The 15136-nt window shown below is 38.7% G+C and overlaps 1 protein-coding gene across 6 annotated transcripts in view; it reads right to left on the bottom strand.

Annotated features, from left to right (window-relative positions):
* Positions 1-15136, bottom strand: part of frmpd3 (FERM and PDZ domain containing 3) — a 465297-nt gene that overhangs the window by 187757 nt on the left and 262404 nt on the right. The window contains exon 1 of one of the 6 annotated variants that reach the window (XM_073058179.1): positions 9358-9481. The exons of the other annotated variants lie outside the window; for them this stretch is intronic. The gene's annotated coding sequence lies outside the window, so the exon portion shown is untranslated. Of the gene's footprint in view, positions 1-9357; positions 9482-15136 lie in introns of those variants that run through there. 6 annotated transcript variants of the gene reach the window in all.

The raw sequence follows: 15136 nt of genomic DNA on the forward strand, positions 1-15136 counted from the left end.
TCCTAAGGAAGTAGAGGCGCTGTCGTGCTCTCTTTGTAATTGCATTTACATGCTGGGTGCAGAAGACATCCTCTAAAATGTTAATACTGAGGAATCTAAAGTTGTTGACCCTTTCCACCTCTGGCCCCCTTTTGAGGACTGGCTCATGGACATCTGGATTCCTCCTCCTAAAGTAAAAAATCAGCTCCTTGGTCTTGCTGACAGTGAGTTTATTTAGAGCATGTACACTTTTTACCTTTGTTCAAACATCCCTACTTAATCGTTTTTAAAAAAAATAAAAATCAGTCATGGTTCTGAAATTTTAATTGAAGTAACCTCAACAGCTTTTGACAGGCATTTTATTCTGAAAGGGAACAAATTTATTCATAATGAAGAAATTGTATTTCATTCAGTAATTTTGGTGTGACTCCAATATTGTGTACACTGGCCTCTGATTTGAACCTTGAATGGCCATCATTGATAGACAAGGAAGTGTTGGTTAAAGTGATAAATCTGTTATTCTCAGTTTTGAATATTTCAATTAACCTAGCCTCAACAGCTTTTTGGGAAAATAATCCAGACGTCTAATGACATTGTATTTTCAGATGTTATCCTTGCACTGAGCTATTGCTATTTTTGGGAATGTGATAGCTGATTTAGATTCTTCCACAAGAGGAAATTATTTCTCTCTCTTTGTAACTGATCTTTTCATCTTTAATTATAGAGTACTCCAATTAGACACCCTTTTACTTCTATACTCAAAGAAGTACTTCTTTAGTTTATGAACTTTTGTCATAATTTAACTCTTTCAGCAAATTATAGAACTATTTAATGGGGAAATAACAACATAAACAGAAGAAATTCTGCAGATACTGAAAATCTTGAGCAACATGCATAAAATGCCGGAGGAACTCAGCGAGTCAGGCAGCATCTATGGAGGGGAATGAACAGAGGGGAATGACTGGGACCCCACATCAGGACTGGAAAGGAAGAGGGCAGAAGCCAGAATAAGAAAGAGAGGAGAAGGGAAGGAGTACAAGCTGAATGGTGATCATAAACACATGAGATTTTGCAGGCACTGAAAATCTTGAGCAACACATACAAAATAACAGAGGAACTCAGGAAGTTGGGCAGCATTTATGGTAAGGAACAAACAGTCGATGTTTTGAGCTGATGCCATTTCAGGTGGTAGTCTTTGTTCCCATGTACACATACTTTCACATTACTAGAGTATCTTGGGATTGGTGAGGAGAGGAGGTGTGTGAGGGTAACCAAAATGAGGAATGGGAGATAGAAAAAGGGAGAGGGTGAAAATATCAGATGTTGGAGAGATCAATGTTAACGCCATTAGGCTGGAGGCTATCCAGATGGAATATGAGGTGCTGCTCCTCCAACCTGAGTTTGGCCTCGTCATGGCAGGAGAGGAGGCCATGGACAGACATGTCAGAATGGGAATGGGAAGTGAAATTGAAATGGGTAGCCATTGGGAAATCTTCCCTTTTGCAGTGGACAGGGCACTTGAAAAGATGGTCCCCCAATCTCACTGATGTAGAATAGTCTGCAAGAATATCGCTTCACCTGGAAGAAATGTTTGGGGCTGTGAATGGTGGTGAGCGAGAAGGTGCAGGAGCAGAATAGCACTTTACATGTTTGCAAGTTTTTAATGCCAGGAGGGCAATCTTATGGAGAGAGGTGAATGGACAAGGGAATCATGCAGAGATCCCTATGGAAAATGTGGGGGGGGGGGGGAGCAGAGTGGAGGTGGGGGAAGATGTGCTTAGTGGTAGGATCCCTTTAGAGATGGTGGAGGTTATAGACAGTGACGTGTTGGATACAGGGAATCATGGGATGGTTGGTAAGGACAAGGGGAGCCCTATCAAAACATGATTCTGATTTTGATTTTCTTTTATGATAGTGGGAAGATGTAGTGAAGGCAGATTTGCAGGAAATGGGGAAGATGTGGAAGAGAGCAGTGTAGATGTTGGTAGGAGGGAAACCTCGCTCTTTGATAAAAGAGGACATCTCAGATGTAACAGAATGGAAAGCCTCATGCTGAGAACAAATGCAGCTGAAACACAGAAAGTGAGAGAAGGGAATAGAATTTTTACAAATGACAGGGTGAGAAGAGGTATAGTCAAAATAGCTGTGGGAGTCTGTAGGTTTGTAAATGATGTCAGTGGATTATCTGTCTCCAGAGATGGATGACAGAAAGACTGTTCGCTCTCATCAGATTCCTTATTTTTCAGCCCTTTATCTCTTCACCTACCCCCTCCTATCTTCTTTCTTCATTCCCCCACCACCTTATTTTGGCTTCTTCCACCTTCTTTTCTAGTCCTGATGAAGAGTCTTGGCCCAAAGTGTTGACTGTTTATTCCTTCCATAGATACTGCCTGATTTGCTGAGTTCCTCCAACATTTTGTGTGCGTTGCTCAAGTTTTCCAGGATATGCAGAATCTCTTGTGTCTAAAAATTGAAATGTACTGAGAAAAATATCATTACATTGTTATCATGAGCCATTTAAACCAGAGATCCCCTCTAGCAAAATTAGAGGTAGTTCTCCGTAGTCTTTTCATACCAGACACCTGTGGTGATTTAAAAATAAATATTTATTATAATGTCAATTATTATCCATCAGACTGTGCTGATGGAATTTGCTTGTGTGTTGTTATTTGTTCAGAAGATCAAAACTTAAAATAAGACATATGTCCTGATAGTAACTTAGACCAAAGTTTGGTAACCATCGTTAAATTTCACTCCTAAGTTTCATCTTCACATCCCCAGTCAGCATCTTGATGAAACCAATGGGAAACCAAATTGAAGGGGAAGAAGTAACATGTAGCTGGTGACTTGGTGGGAGAGTGAGTTCCATAAAGATGGTTTGTTGGAGTTCATTTAGGTGTTGAGAGGAAGTAACATTTGTTTCATGACAGTGATGTTGGAGTCGGAGCCAAGGAAATCCCAATCATTCTTTATTGTCCAGGAGGAGTGCACGTGAAAGCATCATTGTTATTACTCTGCCTCGTCAAGCAGCTGCTGTACTTCCAGCTTTGCTGGCTTCATTTAAATGAAGTCCAGAGTCCCTGATGTCATTACTCAGTCCCATTTCATGCTTATAACTGAAAAAGCCGTATCTGAATTGGAGGCCTCAAAGGTCTTTGTTTTTGTCCATAATCATGTTATCATGTAATCACCTATGACTTGAGAAAATAAGCTCCTGCAGATCAAGATATTTCATCAGTTTGTGTGAGTAAGAGCTGATGATAACCTGAACCCACATCAAGAAATTTAAGTTTTAAAAATGTGTCAAAAAGGGTCCAACTGGGGTGTTAAAATCGCAGATGACTTGTCCCGTGCCCAGCATATAGATGCAATCTTGAAGAAAGCATGCCAATCTCTCCACTTTTTTAGAAGTTTGAGGATATTTACAATGTCGCCAAATTTTCTAAAAGCAGCCTATACTGTTGCACTGTTGAATATATCCTGGCTGATTGCATCATGGCCTCGTATGGAAATTCCAATGCACAAGAACACAAGAGAGTGCAGAGAATAATGGACACAGACTAATGTGTCGCGGGCACAGCCATCCCTACATTGACATCATCTACAGGAGGCACTGCCTCTAGATGCAGCTATTGTCAAGGATCCCTATTGCCTGGGTCAGGCACTTTACTTGGTGCTACTGTCGTTTCTGTTGGTACAGAAACCTGATGTCCCACACTACCAGGGTCAGGGACAACTGTTCTCCTACAACAATCAGGTTCTTGAATTGATCTGAACAACATTAATCCTATTTCAGTAATGAAGCACAACAGATCACCTCTTGTATTATGGACTGTGTCTTTTCTTTGCACTCATGTTTTGAATTTTCAGGTTTTTCTCTCTCTTCACTGTCATGTGCCCTCCTGGCACTAAAAACTTGCAAACCTGTAAAGTGCTACTCTGCTCCTGCACTTCCTCGCTCACCACCACTCACAGCCCCAAACAGTTCTCTGTGTTATCTGTACTGGTGTGCCTGTCATTATACACATAACAATAAGCTCAATTTGAATTGTTTGGAGCCAATTGTTTGCTTTCTACCAGGGTGGCACAGTATCGTAGCAGTTAGCATAATGTTATTTTAGTGCCAGCGATCTGGGTTAAATTACGCCGCTGTCTGTGAGGAGTTTGTATTTTCTCCCCGTGACCACCTGGGTTTACTCCATGTAATCTGGTCTCCTCCCGCATTCCAATGATGTACGGGTTAGTAAGTTAATCGGTCACAATGATGTAATTGGGCACCATGGGTTCATTGGGGTAGACAGGCCAGTTACCGAGCTGAATCTCAAAATAAATAAGTCAAACCCTCCCACCTGGGACTAAAAGCTGATCCCACAAACCACAAAACTATTCTTTGCAACTTTATGTCATTTAGAGTCGCTAACCAATTCAAAAGAAATTATTATTGTCTTCATTATTAAAGGGATCAGAAAATGTATTGTTGCTACAGTAATAATTCAATCAGTAATTTTCTCCTTTTTGTGTTGCGAGAATGAGATTCAGAAGCTTACAAGTGAATAAAATATTCCTGTACTGTGTTAAAATTCAGGTTTTACAAAGAGAAAATCCATATAGCTCTTTACTTCTACCCATCATTCACTCCCCAATACTTATAGCCTTCTAGAACTGAAGCTTAATGCCATTTAAGGACTTATTTGACTCATTTTATAAATTATTCTTTTCAAATGTTGCCATTAACTGCACCATGAGCTTTGATTCTTCATCTTTGCTTTTCAATAATTCTTCCAAAAAAAAGTTGACCTTCAACTATTTCTCACAAATATATCTCTGGGTTAATTTCTTGTTCCTAATAACCTTCACTTTCAAAACCAAGTTGTGGTAGGGTATTAGTTTCTAGATGTAAGTTCACTAACTGAGATCAACAATACGCCTGTCTGTCAAACTCTCCATCTTCTACTCAACCAGTTTTTTCAGAGTGGAATTTCATTGAACTCCAGCTGAGGTTTCACCCATATGTATTCCAGCAAAATGTGATAAAACAGGATTGTTTCTGGCAGCAGTTATGCTGATAGGTGCTGAACTTAAAGAGCTGCTCTTTGGTATTATGTGAGGTGAATATTCAGTACACTGTAATAAAAACCTTTGATATTGAAAGTGGCAGGTGATGATTTAAACAGGCCTCATCCATAGTTGATGCTGGGAAAGAAAGGGTCCATATTCAAGGGGCGGGAATGGGATTGGGAGGGTAACCACATGCTGTCAATGACCAAACCTGCATATGTACTTTTTAAAATTCGCCCCTCCATATTACATAAATAATTAAGACAACATTCTCCCAGACTGATTAATCTGTATTCTGTTCCTTCCTTCACTCATTTACATGGGTGGTGGGCAGAATAGAGTAACAGAAAGGGCTTGAGTGAAAGGGGAGAGGAAATCATGTACAAAAATGAACGGGGTATTCCCATTGAGGTCTAACCAGCTTGATCAGTCTGTGGTAATTTTTAAAATCAATAAATGCAACAGGGTCACAGTGGATTTCGACAGGAGATTTTCTCAAAGAGAGCTTTCATAGGTTCTCCATCATGTAACTCTGTTTTGTTGCACTGATCACATGTAAAGATATTTCTTGATCGTTTTGTTTAGATTTGGTAAACCATGAAGTCTAATCTTTGAATCTGTGGGATTTACCACCCATCAATACGAGCCCCATTTATAGGAGAATTTACCTATCAGTAATTCACCAGTATCATACAAGCTATTTTTACCGCAGCAAGTTCAATGCGTGAGTTAGTGTGATTTTCGCAATATTTCACTTCAGGGTAGAGTTGCACCCATTCACAAAATTACATGAACAAATACTAAGATAGATTCAAAGTAACTGAATACACCCAGTGTTTACTTCATTTGCTAACTGTACACCTGCTCATTAATGCAAATATACTGTATAGTCAGCCAATCACGTGGCAGCAATCCAAAGCATAAAAGCAAGCAGACATGGTTAAGAGGTTCAGTTGTTCAAATCAAACATCAGAATGGGGAAGATCTAAGTGGAATGATTGTTGGTACCAGATGGGGTGGTTTGAGTATCTGAAAAACTGCGGATCTCCAGAGATTTTCACGCACAGCAGTTTCTAGTGTTTACAGAGAATGGTATGAAAAGCAAAAAAAACCAGTGAGTAGCAGTGCTTTGGGTGAAAATACCAAACGTTAATGAGAGAGGTCAGAGGAGAATGGCCAAACTGGTTCAAGCTGACAGGAAGGCGATAGTAACTCAAATAACCACTCATTCCAACAATGGTGGGCAGAAGATCATCTCCGAGCGCACAATATATCAAAACATGAAGGGGATGGACTATCGTGGCAGAAGACCACCAACATACAGAAATACCCTCAGAGGCTACTTTATTAGGTACCTCCTGTAAGTAAGCAGCTTATTAATAATTTGCTTTTAATTATTGTTAGCAATTCCTGGACATGATCTTTTCTTTACTATTATTTACTTATAGAAGCATGTTTTTATCAATATTGTTTGATCAATGGGTGTAAGTATTGGAGGGAGCTTAAAGTTAAGTAAAGCCATAAGAATTGTTTCATGCTAAATTAGCTTTTCTAAAGCAGATACAGCATCAAAACAGCCACAATTGCACCACTATCCTTAAACTTGGCAAACAGAGTAATCTATTAGTGCTCCTATTTTCTATGCAGGGAATTCTGCCAGAAGTTGCTGAAATATGATTACATGGTGAGAACAGTGGGTCTGATCATGTTCTTGTACATGGAATAACATCATTCGGCAACATCTGTTGGGGGCAATTTCTTTGGATGGGCACAGTAAGATGCATGTCTTAATAATAAAAATGTTAATCTGATGGCGCAACAGTGTTCACACCCCATTAAAATCTGCTTAAATGCATTCTCTGTGCAAGCATGGGTTTTCCTTAACAAGTTTTTGATATTAAGTTTACCCATAAGAAATAGATATATGAGTAGCCACTCAACCCTTTGTGTCAGTGGCACACTTAATGATTATTTCTAATCTTCAAATCAACCTCAGTGACATTTTTCCATGAATCCTATTTTGCTTAATTCCCTGAAAATACTAAAAAAAAAATTGATCTCTATCTTGTATATAACCAGTGACAAAACCTATTCAACACTGTTGGGTTGAAAATTCTAAATATTTGCTACCTTCCAGGGAAGAAATTTCTTCTTTGCTCTGTCCAGAATGGCTGACTTCTTATGTTGAGACCATGGTTCCTGGTTCCAGATCTACCAGCCAGGGGAAACATTAACATTAAACATTTACCCTGTCAAGCACTAAAAACATTCTGTACATTGTGTGAAGCAAGGGGAGAGATTGTTAGGGGCCTGGCAGAGATTAGAGAGACATTCTATAATGACCAACAAACCAATTGTTTGGAATTAAATTAACCTGCCGGGTTTCACCCCTGCCCCTGGCACTCCTTCTCTACCATCCCTCCCACAGCACTCCACCCTCACTCTCTCAACATCCTTTACTCCCACCAGATTTACAAACTCACTCCCTGCTCCACATTGACAAATACAGTATTGTGAATACAGTATTTAGGTACCCTAGCTATATAATATGTGCCAAAGACTTTTGTACAGTACTGTATATGTCAGCATATGCAACCCCGAGACTGATTTTCTTGCGAGCCTACTCAATAAATCCAAAAGCCATCATGGATTCTATGAAAGACTATGCTAACAGGGTAGACAACCAGTGTGCAACAGACAGCAAACTGCAAATACAAAATAAAACATTGAGCAAGAATAATAGTAATAATAATGAATAAATAAGCAATAAATATTGAGGACATGAGAGGAAGTGAGTGCACAGGTTGTGAGAACAGTTCAGTCATGGGGCAAGTGAAGTTGAATGAAGTTATCCCACAGGGAGTAGAAAGTCAAAGTCTTTTTCCAAGGGTAGGGGACACTAAAACTAGAAAACACAGGTTTAATGTGAGTAGGAAAAGATTTAAATAGGAGGATGATGGGTTGATGGAACTGAATTGCCAGAGGAGGTGGTAGAGGCAGGTACAATTAGAGGATACAAAAGACATTTCGACAGGTACGTAGATAAATGAGGTTTAGAAGAATATAGGCCAAGTTCAGGCAAATGGAATGATTATAAATGGGCATTTTAGTTGGTGTGGACAAATTGAGCTGAATGTCCTGTTTTCATGCTGTGGAACTCTATGAATCTATGATTCAATGAAATGCACACTCATTCTTTTAACTCAGTACTATACAAGCCTATTCATACTGTAGCCTATAGTACAGACCTAATCTCAACTCACAACAAACCCACCACCCAGGAATCAGACTGACATGCTTTGGGTGCATTTCCTCTCTGGCAAACTTGGCAGGTGAACCAGGCCTTTGCACACAATTCCAACTTGGTCTCACTAATGTAATTTAAGCAATAAATCTGTAATTCTTGTACTCAAATTCTCCTACAATTAAGGTCAGCGATTCATTTTCTAATTACTTGCTGTATCAACATGTTTACTTTCACTAACTCATATATTCAGACCTCCACTATTCAACAATATTCTTCCTTCTTATTTTTTGCTTTTTATTTTCTTTTATTAATCTATCTATCAGTTTTTCTACCCATGTGTCCTTCAAGCATTTGCATTGCAAGGCTGGAGTTAATTTCAAACTCTTTTTCATGATGGGCTAGCATTCAAATAGTTTGCTTTGGTCACCAAACTGCATTCCAGAAGGTGATCAATTCCCTAGGAAGGTTTCAATTTTAGGAAAAGAAAAACAATGCAAATTAAAAGTACTCTCATACATGCCACCACAGAGAGCAAAAGGAAAGGACTGAGAGGCTCATTGAACCCCAGCTGGTTGAAGTGCTGCCAAACTACCAAAAGCTGTGCGTAGCTAAATAGCTATAGCAGTGCAAACAGTCATCAGCTCGGGGTTCTTCTGCCATATTTAGTCACTGCCGAGTTAGTGAACAAAATATTCTGCAAATCCTGGTTAAGCATGACTTAGCAGTTCCACATATTCATAAGAGGGAGTTTAGGCGAGCCATTGGATAATCATATTGTTGCAAACTCAGAAATAGAACAAAGAGAAAAGAAAGGAAATAAGCATGAGATGAGTTCTGCAAAAGGTTAACATTAGAGCAAATTGCAGAGCAGACCATAGAATCACTACTACCGATACACTCACAAGGTATGTGAAAATAAAGTAGTGATAATTAGGTAAAATGGAAAGACACAATTCCTCTGTCAAACTTCTTGTATTCTATAACTTCATAGTCATTCTCTGTATCAGAGTGATGATAATGAAGAATTTGGCAAAGGGGAATTGTGATAAATAGGACATGATGTTGTGACCAACCTCACAAACAGCTGGATCTGTGACCTTCACTGAAGAATTCCAGCCTCATTCCAAGGTACCTCTTCACTCGTCAGTGGATTAGTTCCACACCCTTGATGATGCATGCTCAATATCTCAAAATGATTTACTGTATCGATTTGGACAAGACTCATATTCAAAGCTTCAGTTATCCTGTGTAATGCCATACACTAACTTGCTAAAATCCTTGCGAGCTTCTCTCATGCTGACATCAATGCAGTGAAGAGCAGAAGCAGCAGAGAACCACGTACTACAGACAGCTGCTTATGGCTTAGACTGCATAATGAAGACTGGTACAGAAGCTTTCAATATCCTTTGCAAGAGATATGCCGGAGTACAGTGGAAAGTAGAAAAGACAGTTCTTTTTATGGTATTACAACATTCAGCATCACCTGTCGTGGACAATTACTTTTAACGTGTGTCTTGTCAAATAACTAAATGTATGTCATATTAGCAAAAATGTCAATTTGACAGCATAACAATATTCACACCTCATTTAGATCTGCTTACACCTAGCCTCTCTGCAACTCATGCATCTTCATTAATAAATCTTGATACTAAGTTGTATTACCCAGCTGTCCCTTCTGCATCTGCCGTAAAGGCTGGGGTTCAATTTCAAACTACTTTCACAGAGCACTGAAGTTAAAAATTGTCGGCTTTGGTCATTAAATAACATTTCTTTATCTGTTTTTGTAAGAGTTTCATTGCTAGTTTATTGACTTAAAGAATGTATTTCAAAACAAACTGTACTAACCAACAGTTAGTTGGTATCTGTCTTATTTCCAAGTTGGAATTTAACTCCTAGTTATATAGTCTGAGCTCATAATCTGGTTCAATACTGAGATAACAACATATTGTTGGATATGTTATCCTTATAAGAGATGCATGACCAAATATCAATTTAGCAGTTTCTGTGTGTCAGCTGGATATTAAACATTCTAGTTGCAGATGTCCTGGCTAATATTTCTGTGCTGTCAATAATAGATACTGCACTCTATATGTAATCCATAAAACATTAATTTTGAAATGTGGCATAAGATACATAAAATCATAAAGCCATGTTCAAATAAAAATTGAAAGTAGGCTGAAGTTCCTTTTTTCCTCCACCTCATCCGAGATGAGCATTAGGGGCATCATCAAACGATAAAACAATCTCCTTTAATCTTCCTATCAAAATTGAATTACATAGCACACAAAACATTCTGCTAAAAGCTCTAATTTCTTGGCAGACCTTTAAGACAAAACATTAACTGCTTCGCCTTTCCCAGCATTTTCTGTTTTTACTTTAGATTGCCAGCATTTGCAATCTTTTTATTTTCTTATTTCTGGGAAGTTAATGCTTTACTAATTATTTGAGTATGTTGTAAATTGAAATCTAGTTTGCAATTCACATATTGATTTTCAAAATGACTTTAGCAAGATCTCACACGATGGGATCATGTACCTAATAAAATAGCCACTGAGTATATGTTCATGATCTTCTGTTGCTGTCGCCCATCCACTTCAAGGTTTGACATGTTGTGCATTCAGAGCTGCTCTCTGCACACCACTCTCGTATCACATGGCTTTGTGATTTACTGTCACATTCCTGTCAGCTTAAACCAGTCTAGCCATTCTCTTCTGATCTCTCTCATTAACCAGACATTTTTTTCCTGCAGAACTGCTGCTCACTGGATGTTTATTTGTTTTTCATGCCATCTCTGTAAACTCTGGTGACTGCTGTGTGTGAAAATCCCAGGAGATCAGCAGTTTCTGAGATAGTCAAACCACCCCGTCTGGCACCAACAATCATTCCTTGGTCAAAGTCACTTAGGTCTAATTTCTTCTCCGTTCTGATGCTTGGTGTGAACACAACTGAACCTCTTGACCATGGTGGATCCACTTTCAACTTCAACATTTAGAAATTTGGATAAGTACTTGGGTGGGAGGGATATGGAGGTCCAGGTACAGGTTGTTGGGACTATGCAGAATAACAGTATGGCATGGACAAGAAGGGCTGAAGGCCTTTTTTCAAAGCTGTGGTGCTCTATAACACACATGCAAAGTGAAGTGTGGACCAAACACTCCCCCCCCCCGCAATTAGATGTTTACATTAATGAGTGGGTGTATAGGTGTACCTAATTAAGTGGCCATTGAGCATAAATCAAATGAGAATTGGAAGTTTGTGGCCAGAACCTTTACATGTTCCATCTCTATTTCTTTCAGTAATCTCACATAGTCCATGCACATTTCTGTTCTTAATAAAGCAGCCACTGAACGTAGTACAACAGTGTGGCACTAGAGACAGTCTAGAAAATAATTGGATAAGAAGTTAGTAATATTCTCTTGGACAGAAGGGATAGTTTAGTGTTGAGAGTGGTTTTAGGGAAGTCTCCAGAAACCTGTGAGCACCCTTGCTTTACAAGCTCCTTCAGTCATCTGGATAGAGACACCATGCTACCTGCATCTTATTAATATAAATCAGGTATTAGTAGTTCACCATGTTGCATCTGTGAGACCAGGAAAATCCTTGCTCTTTGAAACATTTTTTTTGGTTAAAATCATTTGCCCATCATATGAACTAACCTGGTGACAATGATTAACAATTGTTAATTGTTAATTGCACTCCAACAATTTATCATTTGTTTAATCTGAGGAGACCAATTAACATCTGATTAACAGAACTCATCTGCAAAAGGTTGGACCGGTGCCACACTGAGCAGAGGCAGAAATGAACAGTTTGGAGAAATTAGATCACTCCACAGCTTTTAATCAACGTTAAGGTTATTGATGCGAAACATATACTATTGAGATTTAAGTGTAAGATTTCTCCTAAGGAGATGGGAGGTTGGATGGCGGAGTGGCAAAGGCAGTGGATTTGAAAACCGTTCACTTACATTACAGTTACCTTTCTGAGAGCAATGTTTAGAATTCTATTGCAACATGGAGATTAAAATGCACCTAGCAGGAGATATGGCTCAATACATAGGCTGAAAGAGGTAAGAAGGAAGGATATTTGAATGATAGTAAACACAATTGTTTTAGTAATGCAGTTTTGCAAATGAATTTTGTGGTTCCAGGGCTATTAGATCTTTTCATTTACGGAGGCTGAAGTTTAATGTTATGTTGGACTTGGTTGGTGATGGGTTGGGAGGGAAGGGCACTGGATCAGAGTCTAGTGATAGATTCACCAGACATGCTTCATTCTTCTCTGTTTGACTTCTATATGGTTGAACTGAGAGAGGTAAGAGAGAATAAGAAAGGAATAATTAAACCCAGAAACTAGTAAAATAGAAAAAGATAAAGGGACACACTATATGTTTAACAATTTTACCTTCAAACTAATGAATGGTGAAATGAAGAAATAGTAAAACATTCTCTCTGCTGTTTTCTACCTTTTCAAAAAAATTCTCATCCACGAATGCTGGCTGTAGATTTTGAATTTTGTAGGTCAGTATATCAGCATAAATTGGCCAATTGCTATTCATATATACCCCACTATTCAGTAAGACCACGTATAATCAATGCTGGATTAATTCACTAAGTATCTCTTGATTCCCTTAATTTCCAAAGTCTCTGTTTTGAATATACTCAGGAATATAGCTTCCACAACACTTTTGAGTAGAGAATTTTGAAAATTCACCAATTGATGAGTGAAGAAATTGGCTAGGTTTCTTTTGAGAAGCTTGGTTTTGAGGGCTGACGCAGCGCGCACGGCCTCTCTGGAGAAGGATATCTGTTACTTGTTAAGTAGGGATCCGTGCACAATCCTGATTTGATGGAGACAGATGTGAGAGCGTAAAGGAACATCTGGAGAAACTTCTGAAATGCCCGCTTCGCTGCCACTGCTACTGTGCGGTCCGGAATCTCCGGAGGAGAAGGCCTCCGAGACCTCGGCTTTGCTTGTTTCGGAGGCCGGGATGAGGTCGAAGGCGCTCGGCAAAGGATGGCGCTCGGGAGGCTGTATCGGAGGCTCAAAGTTTTCGGATGGACTCAGAGTCTGCCATCGTCGGGAGTTTCCGAAGGCATTAGTTGTCAGCGCCTGGAAGTTTATGGCAGGGAGAGTTTCTCCCTTTTGCTGCTTGATAATGGGACTCTTGGAGTCGATCGGGACGAGACTTTTTTACTAAACCGTGCCCATGGTCTGTTTTTATCAAATTACGGTATTGCTTGCACTGCTGTAACTATATGCTATAATTATGTGGTTTTGTCAGTGTGAGTCTTTGGTTTGTCCTTTTTTTATTTTGTGATATCACTCTGGAGGAACATTGTATCATTTTTTATTGCATGCATGCATTTCTAAATGAGGACTGAGTGTCCTCATAATCTTAAAAAAATGCAGGATAAATATCAACTCTCCATCTACCCTGTATGAATTTTCCGTGTTTCAATGAGATCATCTCTCATCCTTCTAACATGAAGAGAGTAATCTGTGTGGTTAAATGTATCTCCACCTCAGAATCCCTGTCATTACAGTGTTAAAACTCTGGAGAGTTTCTTCATAGCATCATTGTTCAGGTACCTTAACACCACACAGATTAAGATAATTCAATAAATTAGCTCACTACCACCTTCTCAAGGGTAATTAGGGTTTGGCATTAATTTCAACCTTGGCAACAACACTTACATTTCCTAAATGAATAAAAATGATGCCCTGTCCTTTACTTTGCCTTTGTACGATTTTTTGTCCTTTCATTTTTAACTTATCACTTACCTTCTGGCTTGAGGTTTCCATTAAGCGTTTTGCTTTCATCATTTCAACATTAGTCATTTATATAATTATTACATCTTCTCTTATTAATAACAACATGTCATCTCAAACCTGGTAATTTCTGAATGCAAACCACATGATACTTGTCCATCTCAACTCCCTTTCTCTATGCATAACCCTTAGTTCCAGCAACTTGTTTCCAACATTTTCATTAATAAAAATACTTCAGTTTCCTCAAGGGTTGTAGTAATTCTTTTTAATTTTTTGCTTCGTTTCTGAAAAGCTGGATTTACTTCTCAATGTTTTAAATTTTGGGTATGACCATCTCCAAACTCATCTTTCTAATTCTTACAGATGCCACAATAATTATCTTACAACTGAAATAAATGGGAATTTTTCTTATTCCCAGGCATGTTTAGTGGTTGCCTATTTCTTTTAAGCAGCTCATTCTTTCTGCACAGAAACAAATCAGTCTGAGCCAATGTCGACATGCCAACTGACAGCTCATGAGGTCTCAGACCTCTCAGATAAATCGCAAAGGTCATTTCCTCTACAAACAGTCCAAATACCTCTTTGTTTTGTAGCTCACAGACAATCTGTATGATCAAAATATCAATAGATAATTAAGATTAAGACACACTTATATACTTCCAGGTTGAAATTCTTACTGTTTAGCCTGAATGATAAATCATGCTGTAGATTTAACCATAAGTTGCAGAGGATTTCCCAGTGCTGATTGGAAAGCTCACACTTATTTGGATAAATATGTTTTCATGTGGTTGTTAGGTCTTAGTTTTTCACTTACATTCTTTCTTGCAAAACTCTGAACATTTTTGCTTTTAAAGTGCATTAGCAAATATTGACCTAAGATTTTTAATATTTTAAACTAGGAGCTAGAGAAAGAGAGATAAAATATTGCTTCTTATGAAGTGATGCACTCCAATTATTTGTGGACTATTGTTCTATATCAATTAATGCACTGAATGAAACTGGGGCTAAAAGGTTTAAGTCTGGTGAACAGTTGTATAAATCTGTCTGTCCTCTGCTTTCATTCATGCAAAAGCCAGAGTG

Source organism: Hemitrygon akajei, chromosome 10 (assembly GCF_048418815.1).
Source record: "Hemitrygon akajei chromosome 10, sHemAka1.3, whole genome shotgun sequence".
Classification (NCBI taxonomy): domain Eukaryota; kingdom Metazoa; phylum Chordata; class Chondrichthyes; order Myliobatiformes; family Dasyatidae; genus Hemitrygon; species Hemitrygon akajei.